The sequence below is a fragment of the Pseudonaja textilis genome, chromosome 3 (genome assembly GCF_049901715.1).
Source record: "Pseudonaja textilis isolate UNSWEBS1 chromosome 3, rPseTex1.2, whole genome shotgun sequence".
Taxonomy (NCBI): domain Eukaryota; kingdom Metazoa; phylum Chordata; class Lepidosauria; order Squamata; family Elapidae; genus Pseudonaja; species Pseudonaja textilis.
Genome location: NC_141992.1, coordinates 31,448,780 through 31,462,487, shown reverse-complemented (window position 1 = coordinate 31,462,487; position 13,708 = coordinate 31,448,780). Strand labels below are relative to the sequence as shown.

The 13,708-nt window shown below is 39.6% G+C and overlaps 1 protein-coding gene across 9 annotated transcripts in view; it reads left to right on the top strand.

Annotated features, from left to right (window-relative positions):
* RALY (RALY heterogeneous nuclear ribonucleoprotein) overlaps positions 1-13,708 on the top strand; it is a 258,358-nt gene that overhangs the window by 100,297 nt on the left and 144,353 nt on the right. The gene's annotated exons all lie outside the window — the stretch shown is intronic.

The window sequence follows — 13,708 nt, the reverse complement described above, 5'->3', positions numbered from 1 at the left end:
ACACTTATAAAATTTAATTGATCCTTGCATACTGGCTGGGAAATTCTGGGAGTTGAAGTCCATATGCATATAACTTGACTGAGATTTCAGGACTGTTTAGAAGCAACAACTGATTCCAAATAGACTTTACCTTGTAACATTATGCTGTCAATTATTTTGATTCCTTAACCCTAACCCTCACTGCTCCTGCAGACTTGGATATTACTCTGAGAAATTTGCAACCGGATGTGGGGTTACAGTATTGGAATTCATTGTTGAAATGTATTTTATGCAATAGATATTTAGCCAATAGATGGCAGTGTTTAAAAATTTGGGTCTAAGGTATATACTCTATGCTCTTTTGTTCTGAGCAGAGTTTCCTGTTTCCTGTTACGGTTATATAGTTTAGCAGTAAAGCACATGGTCACTGTGCTCTGTTTGCTCTATGTGGTGTTTATATAAGCAGAATTTCTAACATACAGACATAAGAAAATGTCATTTTCACAATAACGGAAGGTCCATTTAAAGGATTGCATGCACTGAGCTGGAGCAAGGAGCATATTTGATTCTGCCTGCACCCTAAATCCTTCCAAATTATAAATAACTTCTGAGTCACAACCAAGATCTTTTCCAAGTGGCCTCAGGCCATGGATTAGCTGCAAAGAATTAGCTTACAAAAGACAGCATTATTCTTAGTCAGTAAAGTAAATAATGCTCTCAAATGGCTCCTTCATGTGTTGGGCATCCACTAGCAATTGGCATCTGCTTGATAACTTTAAAAAAAAGATAAAGATCCTTTAGCAGGATGAGAAAGGATGAGAAAAGGAAGAATAATATAAGCAGTTAGAAATAATCATGTAAATGTTATCAGTATTGTTGGAAAGGAAAAATCTAGTGTTTTCAACCATAAGAAGAAGAAGAAAGGCTGGAGGATAATATGACCTCTCCTTTCCTCTCCATTTTGCAGGTCAAAGAAGTAATGCAGAATTTCTAAGCCATCAAAAACAAAAAAAGGCAGAAAAAGCCCTCTTGCAAGACCAGGAAATAAAACAGGATATAGAATTTGGTTTATAGACTTCACATCTGCCAAGAAAATTTATGTTTCAAGATACTTTATACATCAATGTTTCCTTGAATATGCACTGAAAGACTGATTGATTTAGCCAGGATTTCATCACTATTTTGGTACAACTGTACTAGAAATGCTCTTATAAGAAAATTATCTTACTTTGCTGGATGGGAACCTGTTGTTTATTAACTGGATCAAACAAAGGAAATACTAATTTGTATGAGCATGTTTGACTGAGGTCCTATCTACCTATTCTCTGTAATTTAAAATAAGCCCCATAGGAATAACTCCATTTAGCCAGCTGGTTTATGCAAAGGAATGATCCATAAGACAGAACTGTTGCACTGCAGTGAAGGCACAGTGCAGGTATCTGGCAGAAGATCACTTGTTTTATTAAAAAATAAAATAAAGGAAGGCACCTTTAGTATTTAGTCATGAAACGCAATTGTTGGTGCCCAATCTAAATTACTACATGGGGTTGCTGAAAGGTTGGACTAGGAATCATTTATGATGCTTTGAAAAATCATGTATACCAACTTGGTAAGATTGAATATAACATATAGTCCTTTACTTACAACTACAGTTGGGCTTAGAATCTTGATTGCTAAGCAATATAGTCATTAAGTGAGGTGTCATGTGACCATTTTGCTTAGTGACTACAATCAGGGCACTTCTGGCTACCATTGTTAAGTGAGAATTGTGGGACATTAAGAGGGACAGAGTCCCAGGTAAGACACACAGGAGTGCCTCAGGGGTGGAGAGGGAGACTTGATGCAGGCTATGTACAAGATGGGGAGATGTGCTGTGTGTTGCAAAACCACAGCCGCTCCTGGTAGCGTCAGCCATGCCAGTCCAACGGTGTAGTGCAAAGCTTCTGCACCCAGGAAAGCTTCTGCACTCAGCTACTCACCTGCTCCAGCAACAATTATGATTGTAGGGTTGCTTCAACTCTTCCCACCCACTTATCTCTTCCCTGATCTATGCTCTTTTAGCCACCCTGCACAGTAGCACACAGCCTTCAGCAGTCTCAGCCAACTGCCACTGCCCTCAGCCTCTAATTCAGCCCCAAAACTAACACTGCCACTGTAAAATGCCACCTCATGCCTCACATCATACCCAGCCATACCAATATCATTCTGCAAAGTCCCAAATGCCCCCACTGACCTTTACCATTTTTCTCCCATTGCTGGCAGGCACACCCAGCCTGTGTGAGGAAGCTGCTGGCTGTGCCAAACCTACTTCCTGAGACCCTCTTGTGTCATTCTCCAAGCACCATTGCTTCTCCAAATTGCACAATTCTTTGGAAGCCTCGTTCCCAACTGGCATGCACATTTTGGGGTAATGAAGCTTCTGAAGCAGGACATTAGTTGCAGAAGGAATGGCATGAACAGCTTAGAGAGTGGCATGATGCAGTCTCAGGAAGAAACTTTGGAGTGGCCAGCTGCTGCCTCGAATAAACCAGACATGCCTCTCAGCAGCAGGAGAAAAATGATGAAGGTCATGAAGGGATGGCAGAGGCTGTGAAACACAGGGGGTTGGGTTCAATTGGGGCTTTGCAGTGTTGGTGTGGGGCTTAAGGAGTTAGAGAAAAAGTCTGAGGACATTGGCAATGGTGATAACTTTGGGCATGGGTTGTAAATTCAGTTTTCACTGCTGGGTTGTAATTTCAAATAGTCTCTTAACAAATTGCCATAAGTGAAGGACTATCTGTAAGCATAATGAGTAAGTATTCCCAAGACCAGAATAATGCTTGGTTTCAGTGGCATTGTGAAAACCACCCAACCCAAAACAAAAAGAGATATTTATTATGGCCTACCATCAGCTTCATTACCTAAATAGATTTGCAGTATCTCACCTGTAAGATTAGAATGCAGAGGAGAATGTAATCTCCATTTGATAATGTCACCGCTTAAATCAGTCTAATTTAGAGCATAAATAAATCCCATAATATCTTGCTACTTAGAATCGGAATCTAATAAGAATTGAAGTCAAAATATCTGAAGAGGAGCAGGGTTTTTTTCATGGCTGAATAATAATGAATATGAATGAATAATATGTATGAATAATAACATCAGATACAATTCACTTGCATATAGCCATATAACCTCTGTTTGTTGATGTAACTGAATTAAAAGTAAGAAATAACAATCTTATGGACAACTGGTTCAGTATCAGTTGGAAATTTAAAAGAAAATAGAAATGAAAATAATAATCCTTTTAAATAAGTGCCTTTTCACCTGACTTGTCAGAAGATACATGATAAAAAGTGACTGATAGTAACTTTACTGATTTATCAAGCATGACATGTGACACAAGAAATACAAAGACAGAAATGATGAGAAATGTGCAGACAGATGCTTTTGGCAGCAGCATTTTCAGAAGAGCATTTCATTCTTGACAGGCCTCTATCTCTTTTTAATGAATGGCAGTATTTGTATTCACCACTTCTCAATTTGCATCCTTAATTCAGGGTTTGAGTTTTTTAAAAAATATCCATAGTAATAAATAAATAGCTAACCTTTAATGACGACTTAGCAATGGGACCAGAACTTCCATTGCTAAGTGGTCATTAAAGGAGTCACCCCTGATTTGATTACCTTTTTTGCTGTGATTGTTAAGTGAATTACCTTGGTCTTTAAGTGAATTCAGTTTGCTCCATTGATTTTGCTTGTCAAAATGCTCCTGGGAAGATTGCAAATGGCAATCATGCAATCCCAGGATGTTGCAACTGTCATAAGTACATGCCAGTTGCCAAGCTCCCACATTTTTATCATGTGACTGTAGGGATGCTGCAACAATTGTAAATCTGAGGAAGTGGTCATAATTCTCTTTATTCAATGCCATCATAATTCAAACAGTCATTAAATTAAATAGTCATAAATCAAGTTCTACCAGTATGGTCATTTCCTTAATGTGCATAGTTATATGTGCCAGTTCTTCAAATTAGGATGTTTTTTTTCAATATAACCATCCTAATAACTACTTGAAAGATACACAGTATATGTGCTTTATAACATTCTGTTTATATTTTTTAAAAATCATCAGTTATAGGTATCTTGTTTTGTTGTAACTTTCCCAGATCAATTTTTGAACTAATTTTGAGATTTATTGAAGCTCTGGAATTGTACGTGTTGTTGCCTGTCTGTGCCCCATCAGAATCTGTTTTGGAATATTACCTTATGTCATACCCATTAAAAAGGTTTTTTTAACATCTGTACTCTTTGCAAACATTTAAAGTATGAGTTACTCATGTTAGGGGATTCCAAACATGCGGTGGTTGTGCCAAAAATGCCAGTTTATATTTCCACCACTGCAACTAAAGTACTGTGTGGCTTATATACTAAGACAGAAATGTTAACACCATGAAGCTCACTAAAATTATTAGTGCCTTCATACCGTGATCTTAATTGGGCAGTATTTCTGCTGTCTTCTATGTAAAATAAAATACCCTCAATCTACATGACATACTAGTTTTAAGGCATTGTTTAAGATGTACTAGCATTCTTCAAGAATCTTCATTCCAGAGAAAGTATCTATACATTGCATTTTAATGTTAAACATAAAGTGGCTCATAGCAACAATTTTGGAATACAATATTTTTGGGTTCATTTCCAATATATTATTATTTATTTATTAAATCTACATGCCACCCATCTCCTCAGTAAGACAATTATAGCACCAGAGATAGGTTTTTCTGTTTGAAGAAATAATATATAGTAGTTCAAGGGACCCTTCATTTTAAGGCAGAATGACAAATGTCATTTTACCCCACATATATAGATTTTAATAGTAATCCTGTTGCTGTAAACATCTTAATAGCAGCAACACTGCTGCTCAACTCAACAAGCGAACTCACTAGGCCAACTCAACTTCTCCATCAACCTGAGAAAACACCCAGAACCATGCTAGCAAATGTTTTGTTATAAGAATATCCAAAGAGTTACACACAGAAAGAAACCTGGTGGGGCAGGAGCAGCTATGAATGAACTACATGAATTAACGATAACCGGAAGAATTGGTCTGGACAGCAAGGCAATGTATCTTCATGAGCTGAAGTTCCTGTTTTAAGACATAATTACCTTTTCCATATATTTATTTTATTTATTTTATGTTATTTATTTGTCAAGCGATTATAAGATAACAGATCTAAGTATAAACATAATTATGAATACATGAAATGGATGCATATAAGAAAAAAAATAGTAGGATAGGGATGGTAGGCACATTGGTGCGCTTATGCATGCCCCCTACAGACCTCTTAGGAAAGGGGTGAGGTCAATAATAGACAGTCTAAGGCAGGCTTGTCCAACCCGCGGCCCACAGGCCGCATGCGGCCCAGGTCGCCTCGTAATGTGGCCCAGTGCCCACCCCAACCTTCGTGCCAGAGCCAGCGAGGAGGAGGAGGAGAGGCAGGCGCGAGGCAGGGCGAGGCGAGCACCAGGCCAAGCAGCAAGAGAAAAGGCGGGCGCCATCAGAGCACCACCTCCTGCTGTTGCTGCCGCCGGCACCACCGTCGCTTCTGCCCCTGCCGTCACTGCCGCTGCTGCCCCCGCTGCTGCCGCTGCTGCCCCCGCCGCCGCCGCTTCTTCCCCCGCCGCCGCTGCCGCTTCTGCCCCCGCTGCCACTTCTGCCCCAGCCGCCGCTTCTTCCCCCACCACCGCCGCCGTTTCTGCCCCCGCCACTGCTGCTGCTTCTGCCGCCGCTTCTGCCCCCGCCGCCACCGCTGCTTCTTCCCCGCCACCGCTGCTGCTTCTGCCCCGCCGCCGCTTCTGCACCCCCGCCGCTGCCGCTTCTGCCCCGCCACTGCTCCCCGCGGTGGGGGAAGAAGCGGCAGTGCGGGGGTGGCGGCGGGGCAGAAGTGGCAGCGGGGCAGAAGCAGCAGCGGTGGTGGGAGAAAGAAGCGGGGGCAGAAGTGGCAGCGGGGGCAGCGGCAGTGGGGGCAGAAGCAGCAGTGGTGGCGGGGGAAGAAGCGGCGGCGGGGGCAGAAGCGGAGGCAGGGGCAGTGGCGGCGGGGCAGAAGCAGCAGCGGTGGTGGGGGAAGAAGCGGTGGCAGGCGCAGAAGCAGCGGCGGGGGCAGCGGTGGCGGGGGCAGAAGCAGAAGCGGTGGCGGGGGAAGGCTTCTGCCCCCACCCCTGCTGCTGCTGCTGCTTCTGCCTTCCAGTCCTGCCTCATCCAGCCGGGCCATTTGCAGGAGGAGAGGTAGGCGTGAGGCAGGCGAGCTTTCTCCCCCCCGCTTCCCGCAAAATTTGGCCGGAAAATAAACTGTGATAAAAAAAACTGTGATTAAAAAAACCGTGATAAAAAATAAATAATTTTTAATAAATAATTCATAATAAATAATAAAAACATCTCACTAACTTCATTTCCAAATAAATTTAATATGTTAACTATGTTTTCTATGGTTTTTTTGTTATGATCAGGTATCGTTACTGTTATTTTATTTTATGTGTGACCCAAACCAAATTTTCATCTTCTAATGTGGCCCAGGGAAGGTGAAAGGTTGGACACCCCTGGTCTAAGGTTAAAGTTTTTGGGGTTTGGGAAAGAAACCACAAGGTCAGGTAGAGTATTCCAAACATTAACCAATCTGCTGAACTCGTATTTCCTGCAATCAAGTTTGGTGCAGTTTACCTTGAGTTTGTATCTATTGTGCGCTCTTGTATTGTTATGGTTGAAGCTGAAGTATTCATTGACAGGTAGGACATTGCAATAAATAATTTTGTGTACTATACTTAGATCGGACTGAAGGTGGCATAGTTCTAGGTTGTCTAGGTCTAAAATTTCAAGTCTGGTGGCATAAGGCATTCTGCAACGAGTAGAGGAGTGGAAAACTCTTCTTGTGAAATATTTCTGGAATTTCTCAACTGTATTAATATCAGGTACATAATGCAGGTTCCAGACTGATGAGCTGTATTCAAGTATTGGTCTAGCAAATGTTTTGTATGCTCTAGGTAGTAGTGTGATATTACTGGAGAAAAAGCTATACAGGATTAGGTTAAGAACTCTTAATGCTATGAAGTTACAGTGGGCTCTAGTACTTAGAACATTAGAGATGAGTACTCCAAGGTCCTTGACAGAGTTTGGATCCTCAACAAGATCTTGACTATTCAGCTTGTATTTTATTTTCTGATTTTTTTTGCCAATATGTAAGACAGAGCATTAATTTGTTGAGATTTGAAGTTGCCATTTGTTTGACCATTCTGATACATAGTTGAGGTCTTTTTGAAGGGTAGCAGTATTGTTGGTGGTGTTGAGTAGCTTTACATCATCAGCAAAAAGAATGCAGTTGCTCTTAATATGATCGCAGAAGTCATTTATGTAGAGTATGAAGAGAGTTGGTCCTAGAACACTGCCTTGGGGCACCGCACTGTTGACAGATACAGAATTGATAGGACACTCCCAATTTTGACCATTTGTTGTCTGTTTGACAGGAATGCTTGTATCCAGTTATGCAGATGTCCAGAGATACCCTAAGATTTTAGTTTTAGGAGTAGTTTGTCATGTACCACTGAATCAAAGGCTTTACAGAAGTCTATGTAAATTGCGTCTATTGTTTTGCCCTGTTCAAGTTGTGTAGTCCATATGTTTTTGCAGTGTAAGAGTTGTAGATTACAGGATAGTTTTTTTCTGAAAACAAATTGTTTATTAGAGAGTAGGTTGTTTGTCTCTAAATGGGGGATAATGGATTGGTTAATAATAGATTCCATGACTTTACAGGTAACGCAGCATAAAGAGATTGGTCTGTAATTTTCAACTAGGATGGGGTCTCCCTTTTTGAAGATGGAGATGACCGTGGCTTGTGACCATAGTTTTGGTAAGGAGCTGGTCCTGAAGGATTTTTCAAAGATTATGCTTAGAGGTTTAGCTATGGCAGTGGGTAGCTTTTTTAAGAAGTAGGCATATATTCCATCCAGTCCAATAGATAGAGATGGTTTTAGATTGCATAGTGCTTTTTCAACACTGTCTTCTGTAAAATCTATATATATTAGATCATTGTAGTTGTCTGTGGTTCAACTAGGAAATACTGTCCATGATCCATTGCTGTTTACAAATACTGAGCCAAAGAATGTGTTAAAGATGTTGGCTTTAATGGTGTCGTCCTTGCAGTTTTTACCATTAGGTCCTTTCAGTGGTGGGATGGACTTTGAGTCTTTTAGTTTGTTGTTTACAAAATTGTAGAAAAGCACGGGTGGAATTGGTGCGTAGAAGGTTTTCCTCTTGTTTAATGTGATAATTGGTGCATTCAGTCTTTATCTGGTGGCATAAATTTTTGTATCAGTTTTTGAAGTTGGCAATATGACCAGATTTGTTTTTCCGCCAAAATGATCTCTTTTTGGATTGAAGTTCATTCATTCTCTTTTACTACTGAGGTACATGTGTCTTTAACTTCCTTTGCCTTCTTTTTAATCCAAAATCTAAATAGAAGCATCTAAGCTTTTATTCATGGCAAATAGCCATGGAAGTGTTGGAGGGGGGTACTTATTAGATGATACATTCAACAGAGATGAGTTCAAATTTTTATTCAATGCAGGTATGCTTCAGTGGATACACAGCACTCAAAGAATCTCTGTTAATCTACAAAAAATTTATTGTATAGTTTGTTTAAGTGTATGCATAGATACATGCATAAGCAGTTTTACCGACATTTCCCTGTTACAAATTGGCCCAAGTTTGTATTGTGCTTGTAAGACAGCGTGGCAAGGTCTGATGGTACCATGAAAAAATATTGAAGTTAACAGATAACAGATAATCAGAGTTGGAAGGGACATTATAGGTCATCTAGTCCAACCCCCCCAACCCCCTGCCCAAGCAGGAGACCCTACACCATTTCTGACAAATGGCAGTCCAATCTCTTCTTGAAAGTCCTTACCACCTTCCTTTTAATCTCCAGCATTTGCATATTCCTTTCTACATCATCTCAGCCCACTGCTGATTGCTACAGGATTGGATGCATAGCAGTTGAGAGGAGTGCTTCTGAACATGGGTCTGGTCTTAACTAGTTTTCTTATGTTTGGTTGGTTTTTTTGTACAACAATACTTGCTTCTGGTAGCTGGTGTTGGGCTCCAAAGACAACAAGATAAACCTCAGAGCCTGCCAGAATTGCTGACAACGAGATACGATCTTCTGTGTTATGCTGCACCGCAACATCAGCTGAGAGGCAGTGAACACATAGGGAATCCCTAAGAGGAGATGATGTTGGTGTTGTAACAACGGGGATTGTTCAGCGATGGGCAGCACCAGGCACTTTGGGGATGATTCGGCTCATGAAGGAGAGCATTCCTCTCACACAAACATGGGGGAGGGAGGTAACGATTAGAGAGGAGTCAGAGCTAGATAGGGAATTAGAGTGGAGTAGAAAGGATAGGGATAAACTCATATATAATGGTAGACAAGGGAAGGGGAATTAGGGTAATTAGAATGGGGCAGAACACAGGAGTTAGCTGTGATTAGGTGGGCGTGGGTGCACCATAAACAGCACTGGAAAGCAGACACTCCCAGCACTAACCTAGATCGGATATTGGCTGTTCTTGCTGGATGGGATGTTCATTGCTTGTAAATTAAACTACTCCAAATCTTGCTGTTTGTTGGCTTGTATCTATAAATCTGTGAGCATCTAGAAAACCGGCTAAGAGCTGGTATCCAAGTTATCCAAAGCTTCCATGCTTTTTACCATCCTCTGCAGATCTTCATTTTACTCAAACTCTCATTCCTCTTCATCTCCCAACATTTTACTTTTGTTTTGAAGTATATATTTAAATGCTAAACTGATTGAAGGAGTTTTATTTATTTATTATTAAATTTATAAGATGTCCATGACACTATGCAAAGTGACTCTTTATTATTTGGTACTTGGAGGAACCTAGAGGTGGTATTCAGCAGGTTCTGACCAGTTCTGGAGAACTGGTAGCAGAAATTTTGAATAGTTCAGAGAACTGGCAAATACCACCTCTGACTGGAAATTTTACAGTATTCTTCCCCTGCCACACCCACCAAGCCACACCCACAGAACCGTTAGTAAAAAAATTTGAATCCCACCACTGGAGGAACTCCAAGAGAAGTCCAACATGTAACTCTATAAAATACCTGAAAAAGTTGGAAACTCGGTGAAGATTAAACATGCATAAAATACGGGCTGACTGTTAAAGGAAAAAAAGGAAAACAAGAGGTGGGAAAGAGAAGAAATGGAATGGAGGTCTTTGAAAAAGAAATTGTCAGATTTCTGGAAGATCAAATACACACATTCCACACTGCAATGCACTATTTCAAGCCCTCATGTAATATTCAAAAAAGAAAATTAGGCTTTTAATTCTTTTATTCAACATACCATTATGCTATCTCTTAAAAGTCATAGTTTCCTACTCCCCATTTCTGCATTCCTTTTTGTAAGAGGACCATAGCATCTGAGTTACAATTTAATGTGATATGCAAAGTATGTTGTTTCAAATCAGATAGTTCAAAGATCAAATTCTTCAAAATCCCTATGTATTTCACATTATGTTTCCTGTTCTATCACCAGGACAAAGCAGACTCGAATACCGGAGTTGAAATCAGCTCTTTATTAGCAACCAGTAACTTCAACTGAAGTCGAGCCACGGCAGCCCTTTTTATAGCGGCTGCTCGCGGCTCGCAACCAATGGCATGTGTTTAAACTTCCCGCCGCTTATGCGGCCAATCGGAACCCGTTGTTCTTAACCAATCGTTATGCTGTGTTAACTGACCAATAAGAATGTAGTATTAGAAGTCTATATTCGAATACACTACATTTCCCTTATAGTTTTCTCAACAATTCAATATATGTACTAATCTTTTTAAAGATAAGTTATGGCTGCCTGGTACAGGATTATACTGTATGTATTTGACTACTAGATGTTTGGTGCAAACTGTACATACAGAGGCTGTTCCCATATAATGAAGAACCTTACTCTGTTGTTCCCATTGCTCAATGCATTTAGATATATCACCTCAGAAGGGCTAAGATCCTTAAATAAAACTGTCCACAGCAAGCATTCATGAATTATGGTCACTCAGGAACTGAGTATATGCGGAATAGTGTTCATTGTGAGATGGAGGATATTCATAAAAATGCTGGAATCAATACGGTATTTTGTGCAAAGGAAATGTGTTTTATGGCATTATGTGTCAAACTCTTAAAATTGGCAATTTTGTTCTTTTTTTTCTCTATTTGTTTGGTTTTAATTAAAGACAATTTTTGATCATTTTGTTTTATGTATAATTATTTCAGTCCTATCATATTAATCCTATTAATGAGAGCATTATTATTATTCTTATGTACAAATGAAGAGTGGACTCTGAACAGCAGCTTGTGACAGACATGGTGGATTTGCATGCTGGTATTCAAAATGCAGTGATACAACCTTCTGCCGTATCATTCAGGTTATCTCTGATTATGCACAATTAAAGCCTTCACCAGGCACAACAGGACTTATTTCTAAATAAACAGAAAATATTTAGTACAAGTGGTGTGGTACTCAACGGTACTGAGGTAGAATTATAATGACACTGGAATTGTAGCTAAATGTTCCCTACTGCTGTTTGCTGCACATGACACTCTGGGTCTTTACAAATTCTTTGTGGCTTAAAGAAATTCTGCTTAATTTAATTTTGTCATAAGGGAGAAAGTCGAATTTGGTGATCACCTGTTTCTGCTTGGCATAGAATTCTTCTTGCCTTTCTGACTTTGTCCTTTGGGATATGTACCTTCTTGCAAGCATCTGTTTCCCATATTCTTCTGTGAACACTGAGACAGATGATTAATTTAAATAGGATTCTGCCATGGTTGATGGGCTTTAAATATGGCCATTTTTCTCCATCCACACACCCTTTTAGATTATATCTACAAAAAGTGTCATTTCTGCAAGGGCAACTTTCCTCTTGATAATGAGTTTTATTGATTTGCTTAAAAGAGCCATAGTAAAGCCAACAGACAAGTTTGTATGTTCAGCCTGCTGCTCTGCTACATCCAGATGTTCATGTATGTCAAACAGATTTCATGTAAATGTGCATATTCAAGTGGCACTTCTACAAAAGCAGCTTTAAGAAGAGGTCATTTTTATAAGAAAGCTGGCAGAATTATGTTTATTTTCTCTTACTGGCTCCCACTTTGCATTATCCCATTGCTTGTATTCACCAAGTCCTTGACTTTAAGATCACATGATAGTAAAATAAACACTTAATATGGGAAAAAACACTGTTACGAATGAGGACTATTGAATATATAATAGATTCAGCCTTGCTTCCTGTTTCCCAGAAGGTGTATGTGTGTTTGTAGGCTTTCTGTAATTAAAGCCCAGGGTGAAAGAAGAAATATCATTTCTCAACTGGTTAGACTTCAAAGGTTATTCATATTGTTGAAGCATTTAGGTCTATATAAACTTATTCTGTCCAAAGATAGCCAGCTACAGCACACTGCTTACTTCAACAATGCCACAATCTCTCCTGCTGCCAATAAATTCTCTCTTTCTTTCTCATCTTAATAGCCTCCTGATTCTTTCAATATTCTTTCACTCTGCATGTCTTTGAAAACATGTCTTCATCATTTTTTTAGCATTTCCATTCTCAGCCTGGGATTTTATTATTGTTCTGACACCCTCTCACTTCATTGCAATCCTGTAAACTTTCTGCCAAATCTCAATTCCTCTTGTATAACCCTAGTAGTTCTGCCTTCTCTTTCCTTAATTACTCTTTCTTCCCTTTCCTAATCCCACTTGCCCTGTTTTTTAATGCATTACTTCCTGTCCATCATAACCGCAAGGTACTGTTTAATTTATTTCTCCATGTTTCTCATTCCTCCTGAGTGTTTGTTCTTTATTGATTCCCCCTCTTATTTGATCCCATTCCATTCTTCCAGTTTTTTTCTTGATCAAATCTCCTCTTAAATTTACCCCTCCCCCATTTTTCTTCCTCCTGATTTCATATCCCAAATAGAGTAGCTTTGTTAATTCTTCCCTTCCTGGTTTTATCAGTCTTCCATCAAATACACAGAGTGCTGACATTAATATTTGGATTGCACACTTATGACTTACATAGCTCTACACAGGATTCTAAGTTTCTGTTTGGAGACTTTGTTTAATCCCAAAATGACAGCAGAAAATAATTATTAAGTGAAATGTTTGTTAGGACTAGGTTGCTCAGTTAAGCCAGGATCCTGGTGCATATTACAGGTCTGTACTAGCATTGCTCTATAAATTAGCATTGCCCTATACATTTTAATCTTGCAAGCCACCCAGAATCATCTCGTGGTGAGATGGGCAGCAAGCAAATTTAATAAATAAATAAGGTAAAAAATTAACTCAAGTTGCATTTTCTTAGGTTCCTTAATTTGTATCCAGGACTCCTCTGTCTTAATTTAACATCATCAAAAAGACAAATATTTAGGACCTACAAGCAGCTCTCTTGTACATCAATTGGAGGGCATGGATCATTCCAAAAGATTGTGACAATCTACAGCAAAGGCAACTGTAAAGACCATAGCCAGACTCAAAGTTTAACTGAGGCTGGCAGATATTTCTCTTGCATTTTGTTCCTAGGCAACAAAACTTCAAAGCTTATAAAGCCAGGTTCAAATAAAATGCATGCAATCAAATCACAAAATCTAGCTGGCTTATATTGGATGTCTTAAAACCTGAAAAAGCTAGATA